This window comes from Gobio gobio, assembly GCF_949357685.1.
Source record: "Gobio gobio genome assembly, chromosome: 13".
In the NCBI taxonomy this organism is placed as follows: Eukaryota; Metazoa; Chordata; class Actinopteri; order Cypriniformes; family Gobionidae; genus Gobio; species Gobio gobio.
Window position 1 is genome coordinate 7380179 of NC_137106.1, and position 16324 is coordinate 7396502.

The following is a 16324-nucleotide window of genomic DNA, read 5'->3' on the forward strand; positions in this document are numbered from 1 at the left end:
AGCCAAATGCATACTATAAAACAGAGGACTGTCACCCTGTGCAAATATAAAGACAAAATATAATAGTTTCTCATCTTGTGTCTTGTTAATGCACGTTTTACACAACCATTGCAGATCTTGTAATTTACAAGATCTTTCTACTGTATATTGTGGAACAGAATGGGAAAGAAGAACAGATGAGAGTGTCTTGTGCTCACCTCTTTCAGTTTCATTTATCTGTTGTGAGTTTGCTACAAATTGCTTTTTGTATGAAGCTGAAGAAACAACTGGTTAAACTAGCAGCAGTTTGATGCTGTGAGATCCAAAGGGACAAGTAGAGTTAACGTGATCTCTTTCTTGATACAGTTGTGTGGTATATAGACATACTGTGACTTTGTGACCAATAGGGTTGGGCATTGTTTGAATTTTAGCAATTCCGATTCTGCTCATCAATTCCCAGTTTCGATTCCAGTAAGGTAATAACATTTATATCAATCGTATTTATTCTTCTAGCAAAATGTTTATTTATTTTTTTGCAGCTGATTTTGGCATGGACCCTCAGATCATGGGTTCGATGAAGCCTACCAATTTTTGTTTTGATTGATCAAAGTTTGACAGATACAGCTGTCAGATACAGATACCGTTTTTTTGTTTGTTTGTTTTTTACCTGTAGGACAAAAAAATCATGTTCAGTCATTTCTGTGCAGCTCGGTCCAAAGATCATCTGAGCCAAATTTGGACAAAATTTTACTAATTTTGAAGGAGGTAAAAAAGTTGCAAAAAAACTGAATGCGTACTTTTCAAAATGGCCACTACTGTTATGGGTGGGGTCTTAAAACCTGATAAGCTTCATGAGCACGTGCACGGGTTGAAGCGCTATTTTTAGCACGAGTGTAATGTTTGTTAATAGATTTAACGTAAAAAAACATCATTAATCTTGACAAACTATATATCATTCTAAAGGTCTAAACCTCAAGCATCGAGGACAGACCACTGTTTTTCATTGAAAAGCTTATAACGGCTGTATTTTTGCATCAATGTAAGCAATACACATCAACGATTTTATAAATAAAAACAGAGTACATACCTTTAGTGTCCTAATTACGAGCCACACACGCATCCATTGCAAACAATTCCAGAACGAATGGAAAGGTGAGGGTCCACTGAATAACATCCCATAGAGCATTTTAATCCAACGAAACAATAACGGTGTAATATTGATGGTTAATCCTTTGTTTACATTGCATTTCTGCGGAGCGAAGTATCATACTAGACTGTTATGCAATAAAATAATGCACCAAAAACAGTCTCCCGGTAGAATAAAGTGGCATGGGTTTAAAGCTTAGAATGTTACGAACAAAATCCAACTAACCCCACTCAAAAACATGCAAAGATAGCCGCGATATAGTCAAAAATATCCAACCATAGCGATCGTTTTATCTGATGTCATGACGTGCTCATCCAATGATAATGTCTGTTTATCTGGAGCCAATAAAAGCATTGAATCGTCATGACTGACAGAAAATGTAGCCAATGAGCACACGATTCCAACGAGACCTTGCATGTGTATGTTTGTCACATGGGCGTGAATATTTATTCATCTGAATGTGCCAATGTGGCGCTATCTCCGACGAGATGCAGCGAGCCTGACACCCCCCATCTGACAGCTAAAAGCTAACGCGCTAGTAAACAAACAGAGGTCTCTTTGTAGTAACTGTTTGCTAATCTTACTAACTGGACGGAATGTATTATCCAATGGATCGTCAAAAGAAGTTTTTATTGTGCTGAAGATGCTTTATTTGAGCTCACTCGAAGCAGCGATGTGAAAAAGGAGAGTGAACACAGCGGTGACGGTGCTTGTTGACAGAGAAGTTGATCCAATAACATACCGGTGAGTTGCTATGTGTAGTTGTTTATGTATATTGAGAATGTGTGTGAGAATGTATGTATTTTATTGTTTCTGTGTGCTAGAAAAAATGCAATATACCAGTATGCATTATACATATGCTGATATTTTGCATTTTTCCTAGCACACATGGGGAAAAAGTATATAATTTTTCCCCATGTGTGTGTAAATAAAACATATATATATATATATAACACATGTAATTGTTTATATATATATATATATATATATATATATATATATATATATATATATATATATATATATATATATATATATATATATATATATATATATATATATATATATATATATATATATATATATATATATTGAGACTGTATTTATTTTATGTTTTTCCTGTGTGCTAGAAAAATTACAATATACCAGTATGCATTATACATATGCTGATATTTTGCATTTTTCCTAGCACACATGGGGAAAAAGTATATATAATTTTTCCCCATGTGTGTGTAAATAAAACATATATATATATATATATAACACATGTAATTGTTTATATATATATATATATATATATATATATATATATATATATATATTGAGACTGTATTTATTTTATGTTTTTCCTGTGTGCTAGAAAAATTACAATATACCAGTATAGATTATACATATACTGATATTTAGCATTTTTTCTAGCACACACAGAAAAAAAAAATATATATATATATAATATATAAAATGCATTTTTTTCCCCTGTGCTACAAAAACAAATTGACGAAAAAAGAAAAGTTCTGGACGGCCGACCATCTGTGTGATTGTTGAATGCTCACTGTTTCACCGGCCATTATATTGATTGTAGGACTGTGTGCGAATGTATGGGCCGCCGTCAATATGAATGCTCACTGTATAGCCGGCCGTTAGATTGATGCTTGGGCTGTGTGAGAATGTATGGGCCGCCGTCAATATGAATGCTCACTGTATAGCCGGCCGTTAGATTGATGCTTGGGCTGTGTGAGAATGTATGGGCCGCCGTCAATATGAATGCTCACTGTATAGCCGGCCGTTAGATTGATGCTTGGGCTGTGTGAGAATGTATGGGCCGCCGTCAATATGAATGCTGTCTAACCGACTGCCCATCAGTTTCATTGTTCATGGGATGGCCTGTAATTAGAGTGAATGATGACAGTGTGATTGTTGATTGAATGGGCAAACTATACAGAAATAGGACATGCAGTGCTAATTCTCTTTCCTTTCCTTGCCATTCTACAGGCATCAGGTTGAGTCTTCAGATGAGCTATGGCATCCAAGCACCAGCCAACCAGCAGAAAAGAGAAGAAAGCTTTCAGATTCTTCAAGATCTGCACTTGCTGTTGTAGACCTGAATCCGCCAGTAAAAGGCCAGTAAATGTTTTTTTTTTTACATTTGCAAATTGTGTGTGTTTTTATAGCTATATATTTATATTATATTGTTATTTATATTACTAGTTATATTTATAGTTATTATACTTATATTACTTGTTGTATTTTCAGTTGCAAAGAAGTTTAGCTCTTTTTTATTAATATTTCATTTTTATTATATTTTTATATGTTCTGTTGTACAAATAAATCACTAATACAAAGTCTTATGGTTCTGCCTATTATTTTATAGTTGAAAAAGCATTCAAGCATCATATATGATGGCTAAAACAGCTTGCAGTACACTTCATAACATTAGGTTATCAAGTCTCCTGTAGGTTTCTTGGCACCTGGACATATTCTTAGAAAAAAGCATGCAGGAACCCCATTTTTCATGATATCTTCGTCAAATTTTAAATATAAACTGATGAGACTTTTGCCTTTCAATTCATTAACTAACTGGATTCCTCCAGGCTTATTTTCATATATTTTTACATCAAATAATAAAGTGTTCATTGTAGCACAAATCATCTTCAAGACACTTCAACTTCTATAACTGTTTGTCTTTCTAAGTTTTTTTCTACTTTAATGTTTGGGTAATAAACTGTAAAGTGTCTTCTTTTTAAAGATGTCTAAATTGTGCATGTAGTGCAAATTGTTTAGCAACTGCAATTGTTTTAGTTGGGAGATGTCATTTCTGGGGATGTGCCTCAAGCAGGCGGAGGGAGAAATGGAACAGACATAGTCTTGGAAAAAAGCTTGCAGGAACCACATTTTTCATTATATCTTCCTCAAACTTGAAATATAAACTGATAAGTCGTGTGGCTTTCAATCCATAACTGAACTGGATTCCTCCAGGTCTATTTTCATATATTTTTACATGAAATAATACAACATTCTGTGTAGTGCAAATAATTTTTGAGGCATTTCAACTATTATAATTTTTTATCTGTTTGAGAATTATCAACTCTGATTGCTTTTTAGTAGAGTCCCAAGTGTCTTCTTTCCAAAGATACCTTAATTGTGCCTGTAGCACACTGTTCTCAGGAGCTATAATTGTTTTAATTCAGGTAGGTCGTTTTCAGCTGTGAGCCCCAAAGTGGGGTTGCAGTTTAACAGGTTAATGTAAGATGTCGAATGTGATCAGCATGATGAGAGGAATCAGGTGTACCTACCTATTATTTTTCTAGATCAAATGGTTCAAAAGTTATAACAGTTTCAATGTTGAATTTTTGAACTGGTGGTGACGCTATAGATTTGGTCTTAGAGACTCCAAATTTGGTCCATTTACTATTGATGAACATATCTACAATTGTGCCAAATGTCATCATTTACCCTGTGTTGTGTTGATAGGGCTGCCATTGACTCCCATTTGGGAAGAATAATAATAAGAAAACCAACCGATACAATAGGGGCCCTAAATATAAATGTATACATTATTAAAGACAAGTAAACTGGAGCCATTCATTTGTGGCGGGTTTTTCAGACAGTCCTACCTTAACAAGCAGTGCAATGACCAATTCATAAAAAAAGAACAACCTCCAAAATCCAGCATATTCTTCTTGACGTGGGTGTGCTTTGTCTTACCGTGGCTGCACATCATATTTGCAGCATGAATCTTTATGGTTAGTTGCTTCCTCAAAAATATTCAAGTTAAATTTTGTCCTTGAAATATGGAGTACAAGTACTTGTCACCTCTTAAGCCTGCAGTGGTTGAGGCCTATTGGGCCAGAGCTTCCCTGACTGCTGTTTACTTCTCTTCCAGGAAGAATAAACATGGAAGAGATATATTATCTGCATCCAGGAAGTGTAGAGCTAAACAATGTTCTGGGGGCAGGAATTGGACATAAATAATCTCCTAGTTTGTGTGTTAGAGACTAGGCAATGCTTCTATCTGTTTGTTTGGGAGTGAGTGGAGAAAAATTCAACCAAAACACCAACAACTTCTATTCCTTTTCACACAAATTATGATTACAGGAGCAGATTAATCAATCCATTATTAAAAACTACTATGTTATGATCTCAAAACACTTTTAACATGGCAGTTATGTATGACCAGGGCCTAAAATGACCTCAGTGTTGGCAGGTATATGAAACCGTGTCACTCGCCAGTTGGCCGATAGCATTTTTATGAGTTCTAACAATGCATATGAACAAACGGGATTGACGCTCAGGACAGTTGACAGGGCCAGCACTGCATCGTCATGAAAGTTTAAGCCTTGACAATTTAAATATTCAAGCACAAAAAGACGCAAAAGGGCGTCAAACTCAATGTGGTACTCACACACTGTGTGGAAAGCTTTGCGTGCACAAACATCCGAGGCGTGAGTCCAAACAGCCTCGTCTCAGACAGAGACTGAGCTAAACTGAGCTCTCTTTTATGTCTTCTTGCACTTGAGCAGACAAATTCACACAAAATTGTCAAAAAATAGTGAGTATCCTAGTAAACTTAGTTGGTTATGTCTAGGGTTGGGTATCGTTTGGGTTTTTTTCAATATCGGTGCCAAACCGATACTTCAAAAAAAAGAGAGCCACAAAACGAGGTGGATGAGATTAAAGAATGGCTTTTTATTGATTTTTTTTATTATTATTATTTAAATGTAAAACTTTATTACAAGTTTAAAGTATACTTAAATATATAAATAAATACAAAACACAATTTACTTAACAAATTCACAGTAAAACTAAAGCCACCTAACCCAACTACAACTAATTTAACTCTAAATAACAGTTACAGTAATAACAGCAATAGTCTGTATTCTTGGTATGCTACAAACCAGCTTCAAGCTTCAGCTTATTTTGCAGAAATATGACCATATTCTCTGGCTAAATATTTTAGAACGCATCGCCTTATTGTTTCCATGGCGACGCGTCGTGCTTCTCACATGACACACAGCTGCCACAATAGCGCTGTATGACAGCTCAGCTGTACTGGGTATATTTCTGATTTTCAAATATGTGTGAGTGAATGTGTGTTAGTTGATCTATACTGCGTGACTTGCGCCTCAGAGAATCGGATCTGTCGGATTTACATCACGTAAATTCATTCACGTCTCACGAAATACATGAAAGTAAGTGACCGCTGAACTGGGAGAAGAATAGAGTAAACTATATAGTTACTATATAATGTGTATCTGATTTGGATAAAACACATAGTCAAGTTATAACTGTCTGAAAGGATTGTTTTTGCCGCTTCCATAGACAATGAGCATTTAAATGTTTGGAACCTAAAATAAACATTATGTGGTTTAAAACACTGAATAGTTGTAATATGTGATGAGCGCTGAGCGTGTCTGTCTCAAATTCACACAAAATTGTCAAAAAATAGTGAGTAGCCTAGTAAATATAGTTGGTTATGTCTTAAGTGAACATAAACAGTTGAGAAAGTAAATGTATGTGTATCGGTATATTAGATCTGTGCATTTGCTCTTAAAGTGACAGGCTAGTAGTTTAAGCTGAGGTATCGAAAATTGCAATAGAGAATTGTGAATCTTCACTGGTATCTAAAATTTTGTCTTTACTGTCTGTTTTTGCAAAAACAGATTTACAAAAATTACATAATGAGAATGTACAACATGAATCCATTTTCCAAACCGTGTTTTTGTCTTACCCTGAATCATTATGGTACGCTTATAATAAGTGTTCATATTGGGACTATTTTAGACTGGTCTGGTAGGAACCGCTGCGGAGATAGCAAAAAGTTATGGACTGCAGCTTTAAAGGGTAACTAAACCCTAAACCAACTTTTTTTAGTTAATGATCTGTAATACTGGGGCTTGATTAATGCTGTTCATTGATTCGAGTAAATGTTTTGACATTTGAGTATAAAGTGTTTTAATTCTATAAAATATGGTGTAAAACCGCCAAAGTGCTGCCCTCTTAAGGTTGAACGGTGGCTACTGCAGTTGAATTTTCCTATTGGACGTTGTGGTACATCGTGACATCGTAGGATGGTACCTCTAACGGCTCACTATCCGCGCCCCTAGCACGAGCTCACCACGCCCTCAGAAATGTTTCCCCCAATCACATGATGAGAACGGCTTCACTTCAGTATGAACTCTCATGTTACATGAAGTAGAAACATTATGAATGAAACTGACTTGACAGTTGCTTTAACATTGTATTGAAGAAAATACGGTTAAATAATGTAGTTGTCAGTACACGTCAGGCTTTTCTTGCGATATTATTGCCGCCCGTCATGTGTACAGATAATTTTCATACATGAGACGCGCTTTCAAACCCTGACACGCAAGTGGTTGCCGCGGACGCAGATAGATTAGGTCAGTTCTCTTGCGCGGCTGCTTCACTAGCATCGTCGGCATCGGGAGTTAACGCAGTTTGAGCTGCGGCTCGCATTGATAAGGCTCCGGGTTTGTGTCTGTAACAGACAATCCACCCTCCTCCACTTCAGGTGAAGGTAGGAGAAATGACCGCTCTGTTGCAAAGCTGGCGTCACTCCAGTCATTCTCCATCTTTGCGACTTGCGAGTCAGACAGCTGTCAATCAATCCGTCCCTGCGGGTCTCAGTTTCACGCCCTCCGCTCAGCCCCGCCCTCGGTTCGTCCCCTCTGTGTCCGCCGGGCTCTGCCCACTTTTCCAGCATTTTTTGAAAATTGCCAGTGGGTGGAGTTAAGCTCTGAGCAGGGGTTTAGTTACCATTTAAGTCACTGGCCATTGGCAGGTGTGGCAAAAGTTAGTTTTAGGCCCTGTGTATGGCTTTTTTTAAGCTTTGCACTTGTAAAACATGAGTTCCCCTGAAACACGAGACATGATAATAGAGCTCAAAGACTTAAAGACTTAAAATAACATGGCTGCTTCTGCAAATGTGTTTTACGTTTGCTTTTTTTAACACTATCAATTATGTTAAAGTTAAAGTTTAGTGTAGGTGGTATGCACTGCCTCGATTTGTACAACAGTCAACGTAAACCTACATGGCCAGATTCACATTCATCTGTTTCAGATAAAACTGAATTCGCTCACTAGAGATTTCACTTTGAAAGTGTTGCGAAATCTGCAAAATATATGAAATTAAAAAAAAAATCTAGTTTATAGTGTGTCACAGAGTCTTTAAGATAGGCTTGCATCTCTTTTTCTCCCCAGAAACACTATGTTCTGGTGTGAGGCCTTGATTCATTGCCAGGTTGCCAGGGTAATTTGCTGCCGTATATAAACGGTGAGATGTTTTGGGAGCTGTGGGCTTTGGAGCAGGAAGTCTTACGCATTCTTTATCTCCAAGCCTTTGGATGTCACTCAGGCAGCACATGGAGCAAATTCAGCACGGCATTTCCTCTTTCCACTTCACCTTCAGGAGAAAGAGTGCTTTCAGGAGAATTCATTCAAATGACCCTCAAACCGCCATATACGACTCTTTATTCATGTTAAATCAAAGAGAGAGAGAGAATTGCAGGAAAATGTTCTTTCCTAATTTCATCTGCACTAAGTATAGATTGCCTTTATAAATGTAGATCCAAGTAACAACCATTAAATAATGAGTCCGGGCAGGATGTGAATAATGAATCTGACTCGGGGGTCAACTTGGCTTGGTTTTTGACTGAGCCACAAAGCTATAATGAACTTGCACTGAGCTTTGTGATGTACTTCTGTTTTCAAAAATTGCTGCTTGCTAGTTTTATATGTGCTGTAGTAGACACCTAGTTCAGGGGTTTTCAAACTTTTTGCACTCAGTCAGGGACCCCTTATAGGGTAGGACAATTTCCAAGGACCCCCTCATAATTATAACCGCGATTAAACCCAAAGTTAATGTGGGTGAGAGTAATGAACATGGTATGCTTGTTTCATTGTTGCAAACGGTCCCCAATAATAGGCTACAGTTCAAGTTTATTAGGCCTATTTACTGTATTTTCCAGAAAATAAGTCGCACCTGTAAGTCGAACCTGGTCAAACTTGTGTTGCGTAGAGAAAAAGGACAGATAACTTGCATTTATAAAAAAAAACTGGACTTAAAGCCTGGAAATACAGTAAAGCAAATTATTTCGCGGACCACCTGGTAATGGGTTATAGACAGCGGACCCCACTTTGAAAATCCTTAGTTGACTAAACGCCTCTTAAAATGAGCCTTCATGAGAAGATTTAAAAATCAGAAAATTTTCAGAGACAGGAGAAGAGATTTTCTAATTAGGGATGCTAACGCTTAACCAATGATCAATTAATTGTCTTTTAAAAATTAAATTGATGAAACTTATCGATGACCTTGATTATGATCATTAAATACGGTGCAAAAATCTCGTCTCGTTCTCGTAAACCCAATCTCGTGTCTCGTGAGCTAAACTAAGCCAAATATCGACTTGTATAGTGATGGCCGATTTCAAAACACTGCTTCATGAAGCTTCGGAGCATTATGAATCAGCGTTCATGAAACCGTGTTTTGAAATCAGCCATCACTATATAAATTGTTATTTAGTTTTTTTTTGACGCACCAAAATATTCTTGTCACTTTATAATATTTATATTGAACCACTGTACTCATATGAACTGATTTAAATATGTTTTTAGTACATTAATGGATCTTGAGAGAGGAAATGTCATTGCTGGCTATGCAGGCCTCACTGAGCCTTCGGATTTCAACACAAATATCTTAATTTGTGTTTTAAAGATGAAGGGAGGTCTTACGGATGTGGAACGGCATGAGGGTGAGGAATAAATGACATTATTTTCATTTTTGGGGGAACTAACCCATTAAGAAGCTGTTCAGCTCTGCTTATACCACATGATTAAAATGTGGAGGTTCTTCTGGAGACAGAGGAAATCTTGAAGCTGCTAAGTGTCTTTGCTTTCAGAGATGAGGCTGCTGCTAAAACCACTGACTGTGACGCATGGTCTCCTGTAACATCCAAAATACATGACAACCTAGTAACTTCAGTCTTAACACATTTTCATAATGGAAATGAATGCTCAATATGGTTCTTAATATAGAAACCAAGTGCCATTTTTCTTACCTTTCCTGCAATTTCTTCCATCTGTCATCATACTTGTCTTTATAGCTGGGATGTTATCTTGACTGTAGTCTCCGCCTCAGACGTCACACCCACGGACCGTTGGCTGAACGTCTGATGCATATGGCACACGTATCTGGAAACACTTCAGGAGTTTCAAAGTTGTCATCTGATTGGTTGAATTCTACAGGATGTCTGCGAGACGTGTGTGTTGCGTTCTTTAACGGTCCCCTTGGAAACAAATGGCGCAACTCCAAACTCCCTCGTGGAAGAAGAACGCTGCTGTGTTTACAACTGTGACAACAAGCGCTTACCAGGATCAACTAAACGCTGAATTTTCAAAAGTATGTGAAGATCGCGGCTCCATTGTTACAGTACACTTGAACAACGCTTGTCTGGCTATCACCAGACCAAGCTCAACTTAAGATTGAACATTGGTCTGGGGAGTCTGCTCTGTATTTTCTACTGCACAAGAGGCGAGCATTATTCAAATGACTCTGTACGCAATTGGATAGTCCTTCAACCAACCAGACCACAAGAGGCGTGAAAAACAAGCATAATTTAAATGACTCTGTACACAATTGGATAGTCCTTCAACCAATCAGACCACAAGAGTCGTGATCAACGGGCAACGACCCATCGCTTCTCTATCTGTCATCGTGTTAAACCCACCAATAGTGTGCGAGGTGGATAAGCCAGTCTGTGATTGGTTCCCGCAAAAGTGTAACAGAAGCAGTAGAAATGAATGTACAGGTTTCCAGACTGAGTTGCAATCGCCGGCAGATCAGGTTTACCCAGTCTAGAACAACACCCCGATTACATTTTCACACCCCTAAACATGATGCGGAACAAAACAAACTGTGATTGGTTGCGTGACATGTCAGTCAAACGTCCTCTTGGTCAGTCCTCCACCAATGAAAGCTGTGATAGTCTCCAGACCTTCTGCCGTCAGTCTGAAGGTGTGGCTTCACCGTAGCTTTTTGTGAAGCAAGGATATAAGAATTATGTAACATCTAGAAGTTCTTGAGTGGCTGGATCATCATATTTTTCCTTGCGGTATTGAAGGTATTGTCCTCCTGATCCTCAAAATGTGAATCACCGGCTTAAGATGGGAGACACTAACATATCCCTCTCCAGAAAGCACATCTGTAAACTCCTGGAGTGGATGCTGAGCTTTGTGGATGCGTCTTGCCAGGTCAGTGTTAGATGTCTTGTTTTCCTGTCAAGGCCTATGATTCAAGGCTTTACATTGCTCCAGCTATCTTGCAAGAATTTTTTCTTTGGCTCCCCATTTTGTTGCGAACTCTGTATACCGTCACAGAGAGGTGCAAAACCGATAACCATTATGAAAACAAAATAACAAATCTCAAAACATAACAACAAAAAAGACCTTTACAGCTGAAGCTGCATTATGATTGCATGAGAATAAATGAGTGATGTAAATTTAATGTCAGCAGGCCATCCCAAAGCCAGTGTACTGTAGAGTCACGTTGCAAGAGCCGGAGAACCCAACAGGCACAGCTGGTTTCAATCAGCACTCCCAAAAAAAGCACAAAGAGCTCCCTCATCTGCATTTGCACTCTCTCTCTCACTGTTATTCACCCTCTGTGACTCTCCGTCTCCTTCTCCTCTCAACCGCTACTCGTATCCTTTACTGAAAGTTTGGTTCTGGTCAGAGATGCCAGGTCCATCTACACACACACACACACATACACACACGCGCGCACACACGCTTCTTCATACTGAACTTTTTTCTCTACATTACAGAATCCCACAGCATTAACCTAGTTGGAACTTTTAGTGCATAGCATTTAGCATAGTAGTTCCCTGTCAGTTTTTTCAATGGGTACTGGGTGTAGGGTTGCCAGTATATTTTTTTTATTATAATTTAACAATTCAATAATGGAAAATAAGATGCACAACATTGTGTAGGTAAACATAACTTTGTTATTAGGGTATATCAGACATGATGCACCTTGAGTCTTCTCAAACCGTTGCTGTTTCTGTTAGTCAACATAGCAATGGCTATTCAAACCAAAGTGTATTCACTGACGGTTAAGGGTTTTATTTTATACACTGACCTTTCTAGTTTGACAGTTGGACTGTCTGAAATCAGAGCAATATGTAAGAGCTTAGAATCACAGTTGAGAGTGGACAAATTTCAAAGCCTTTGAGGAGCAAGAAGCATGTACATCTGTGTGAGATATGAAATGAAATACAGAGTTAAGTTTTCTAAACTGCGTACAGTATCATAATAGTTGAATAGCATCATAATTGTAAATGCCACAAAGCATTTTTCTGAGGTTAACTGGTGTTATTTTAGTAAGGCTTTAAACTGAACTCTTGAAGGGTTTGAATCTCTTGAGACTTTGACACTCTGAAACAGTAACAGCTCTTGTTATTTTGTAAGATAAACAGGAAGTAAGGGTTTGTTTACTTTAGAAGAAAGTTGGCTAGTCATGTTGTCATGTTGGTTTATTCTGTGGAGTTTAAATGTGTCCAAAGCATACATGTGTTTAAAGAACTAGTGTTTGTCATGATACCAAATTGTCAGGAGTCAAGTAATAACAGTACAATTGCAAGATCCTCAGTACTAATTTCGCTACCATAGCGAAACCTATTGGAACACACTTCCTTTCACAAAAAAAGTTGCCAGAATTTTTTATCATTTTCACACAACTTTCATGGCCCCCAGAATATTTTGTTGTATAAATACATGATTTGGTGAGGATTTGGTCTCCTTTGGGATTATGATTGGTGTGTTTATGATTCCAGGCTGTATCCCAAGTCATGTTGTGGATTGATGTCCTTCAGAATATTTCATCTAGTTCCTTCTGCGTGAAGATTGTCCACCAGATAGAGCCACAGGATAAGAAATCCCTTTAGATCGCATAGATTAAATACTGTGTAATGGTTCGATAAAATGATTTGTAGTCATAAAATGCATAGAAATCCACTATAGCTTAATACAATATTAAGCTATAGTATAGACATGCAGTCTCCAAAATGCTTAGATAATTTAATATACGTATATTTATTCTAATGATATTGAAAACATTTGTTTAAAACTCAATTGTATTGGTATCCAGTTAATATGAAGAGAAAAATGTGTCTTTTAATATAATACACAGACTGATACTTCTATAAAGAGACACCTAAAATAAGTATTTTTATTTTAAATGCATAATTTAAAAAGAGACATGACCATTGCATTATTGTACTGTCTAGATAAGCCATTAGTGCCATTTGTGGCTATATTTAAAATTTAGAATGGCTTTTTCCACACCCTCTTAAATGAGCTTACGCATTCTTTCCTGTCAAATGCTCAGAGTGTTTTAAATGCGCCCTAAAGCGGTCAGGGCACAATACATTGTGAAAATATATTTGTGCTGAACTTATTCTTAGCTTATTCTTAGCAACTTATTCTGGTCAAATTCCAATTGGAAGTGAGCATCCCTGTGCCCTTCTCCCTAGGAAGGGCAGAGCCCTTGAAGTGGAGGGAGCAGGGCACTTGTGTGTCATAATGAAGCCATTTGGAGCGCACTTGGCGAAGATAGTAAATGAAAGACCATGTAATTTCATTATTAGCTTTACATGTCTTTTTGTTCTTTGATTAACCTGACAGACAGCAGCAGGAATTTTAGATTGCTGTTACTTTAAGAGTATATTCATGGACCCAATATACTGTTACACAATATGCATTATCTTTCTCAACTACGTTCTAAAACGGACTATGTTTAACTGAATACTTGCCAATACGGGCCACACATTTTGGTACTTACGACTCACAAGCTGACTCACAAGAGGCAGCTTGTGCGCTCCACTTATATAGATCAGAAGTGTGTGCACTTTTGGTGTGAGTGCGAAACTTGCAGGGTTGGGCATCGAGAACCGGTTCCAACTTGGAACCGTTTAAAAAATAACGATGCCATTGGAATCGTTTAGAAATGTTGTTTTCGTTTCCGATCATCGGTTCCAAACGCGCAAGTTTTCGGAAGTGCTTGCCGCGCCCGTTTGTTCTGTTGCAGCCATGGAGCACGGTAAGCGGCGCTCAAAAGTGTGGCTTTATTTCACTTTTTAAAAAAAAGCCTGGGTCGGCACAGTGCAACACATATGACAAACTTATTTCTTGCACGGGAGGATGCACTACAAATATGTGGTGTATAAATTAACGAGTGTAGCGTGTTTGAAAGGCTGCGCAGGTCTGTCCTCCTCGGGCAACCCTGCGCTAACCGACGTTATTAAAGGGATAGTTCACCCTGAAATGAAAATAAAGCCTTCTTTTACTTACCCTGATGTTGTCCCAGTGCCCTATGTCCTAAGACATTTAAAAAACTGTTCCTGCACACGCTCCTTCCTATTATGGCAGTGAATGGCGATCAGCTAAAACATTACAAAAAATAAACAAATGTATCACGCGACGATACAGGGAGACGCGCGCCATATGGAAAGTGTTCAGTGGGCACACTATAAGGTTTTGCGAGACACAAAAACCGTATTATTCAGTCAAAACACTGAGCTCGGCCGTTATTCTGAGTGCGCTCCTCTGTGTGCACTATGAGCCGTCAGCAGCCACCGGCGCTCATGCCTACTATAATAACTCGCACTGTTGTCATTGCACCCAGGATAAGCACACATGCACCGTTTTGAGAAATCAAGCTCAATAGAAAAAAATGCGATTCTCGTCTTTTCTATAACGTATATGATAAGAAAAAATACTAATAATATAACCTTCTTAAGTGAATATTGTTTACCGGTTGTCATGATAATATTGCACGAGGCTACTGCGGCTTGGTGTGCGCACGCCACACACAGGAACACGCGCATTTGAACAACAGCTGGGTGAGTAAAAGATGGCTTTATTTTCATTTCAGGGTGAACTAACATTATCCCACCTCATCATAATCAGGTGAGTGATTGTAATGTAATAAAGCCTTTGACCAAATTGCGAATTGTGGTGAACAACAACGTTACTGAAATAATTTTTCCCCCTCGTAGATAAATGTAGCTATACGCAAATTGCCCACGCTAGTAGCAGTCCTAATATGACTGCTGTAATGCTATTGTTAAACCGGGACTCGGTGTGAAACTCCATTCACCTTTGCAGCAAAGCAAGTGAAAATGCCAGCGGAGAAAGTCCCAAAACTAAAACTCATTATTGAATCAAAATACAATTTTCCTCTGTGAAATGAGCCTGTACATGTTGTGACTCCACCCCTCAAAGAATCGGAATCGAGAATCAAAAAGAACCGTAATCGAAACTAAGAATCGGAATCGGAATCAGAATCGTTCAAATCAAAACGATGCCCAACCCTAGAAACTTGTGAGAATTAGTAAATGTATGTGCAATACAAGCTCTATTTGACCGGAGCAAATGAGTGTGAGGCGGGCGTATGTCATTTATACAGAGAGAAGAGAGCAAGAACATGCAGCTGACATTATTGCCTTTGCCGCTAGCAACAAAACGGACCGGCTCGGAATCTGTAAGACGCAAGACTTACCGGCCCGTGCCGAGCATGCGGTAAAGGTCCCTGGCCGGTTGATCGGTGCATTTCTAATTCATTACTATTTCCCTATATTACCTCAACGCATCCAAACGATCCCTGTGCACCCTGCAAGTTCTCTATCTAGCCCTCTACATCCCCAGCACCACCTGCCTAGATCTGCTTTAGGGGGGGCGGGATTGGAGGGGAATGCATACATCCCGAGAGTTGTCATGACTGCACTTGATTTATTCTGTTTATATGTTAACTCCAACTTTCCCGCCATATCTAGATTTAAAATTAATCGTGAGGACGTCACCCTGGGTCACATGACCATAAATGATTACATTACTTCCTTGACCATTGCATTTTCCCTTCGACTAGTGGATGGGCCTTCGTGAAGGGATTCAGCTGTTCACTTTTGTTTAAAACACGTCTTCCTGAAGTTCACGAATGCAAGTGATCTACTTGCAATGTTGGCTTGCATAATAAGGATGTAACCATGTGAACTTGACATGTTTAGCTGAGATTTGGTGGGTCATGCCCCCCATTTACCTCAGATGTATAAAATCCCAATGTTTCTCTCACGCAGGTGAGGAAATGCATGAATATAGTTCTGTATATCTCCAGCTTTTTTTTAAATA

The 16324-nt window shown here is 38.3% G+C and overlaps 1 protein-coding gene across 1 annotated transcript in view; it reads left to right on the plus strand.

The window, feature by feature from the left end:
- daam2 (dishevelled associated activator of morphogenesis 2) overlaps positions 1–16324 on the plus strand; it is a 143450-nt gene that overhangs the window by 9103 nt on the left and 118023 nt on the right. The gene's annotated exons all lie outside the window — the stretch shown is intronic.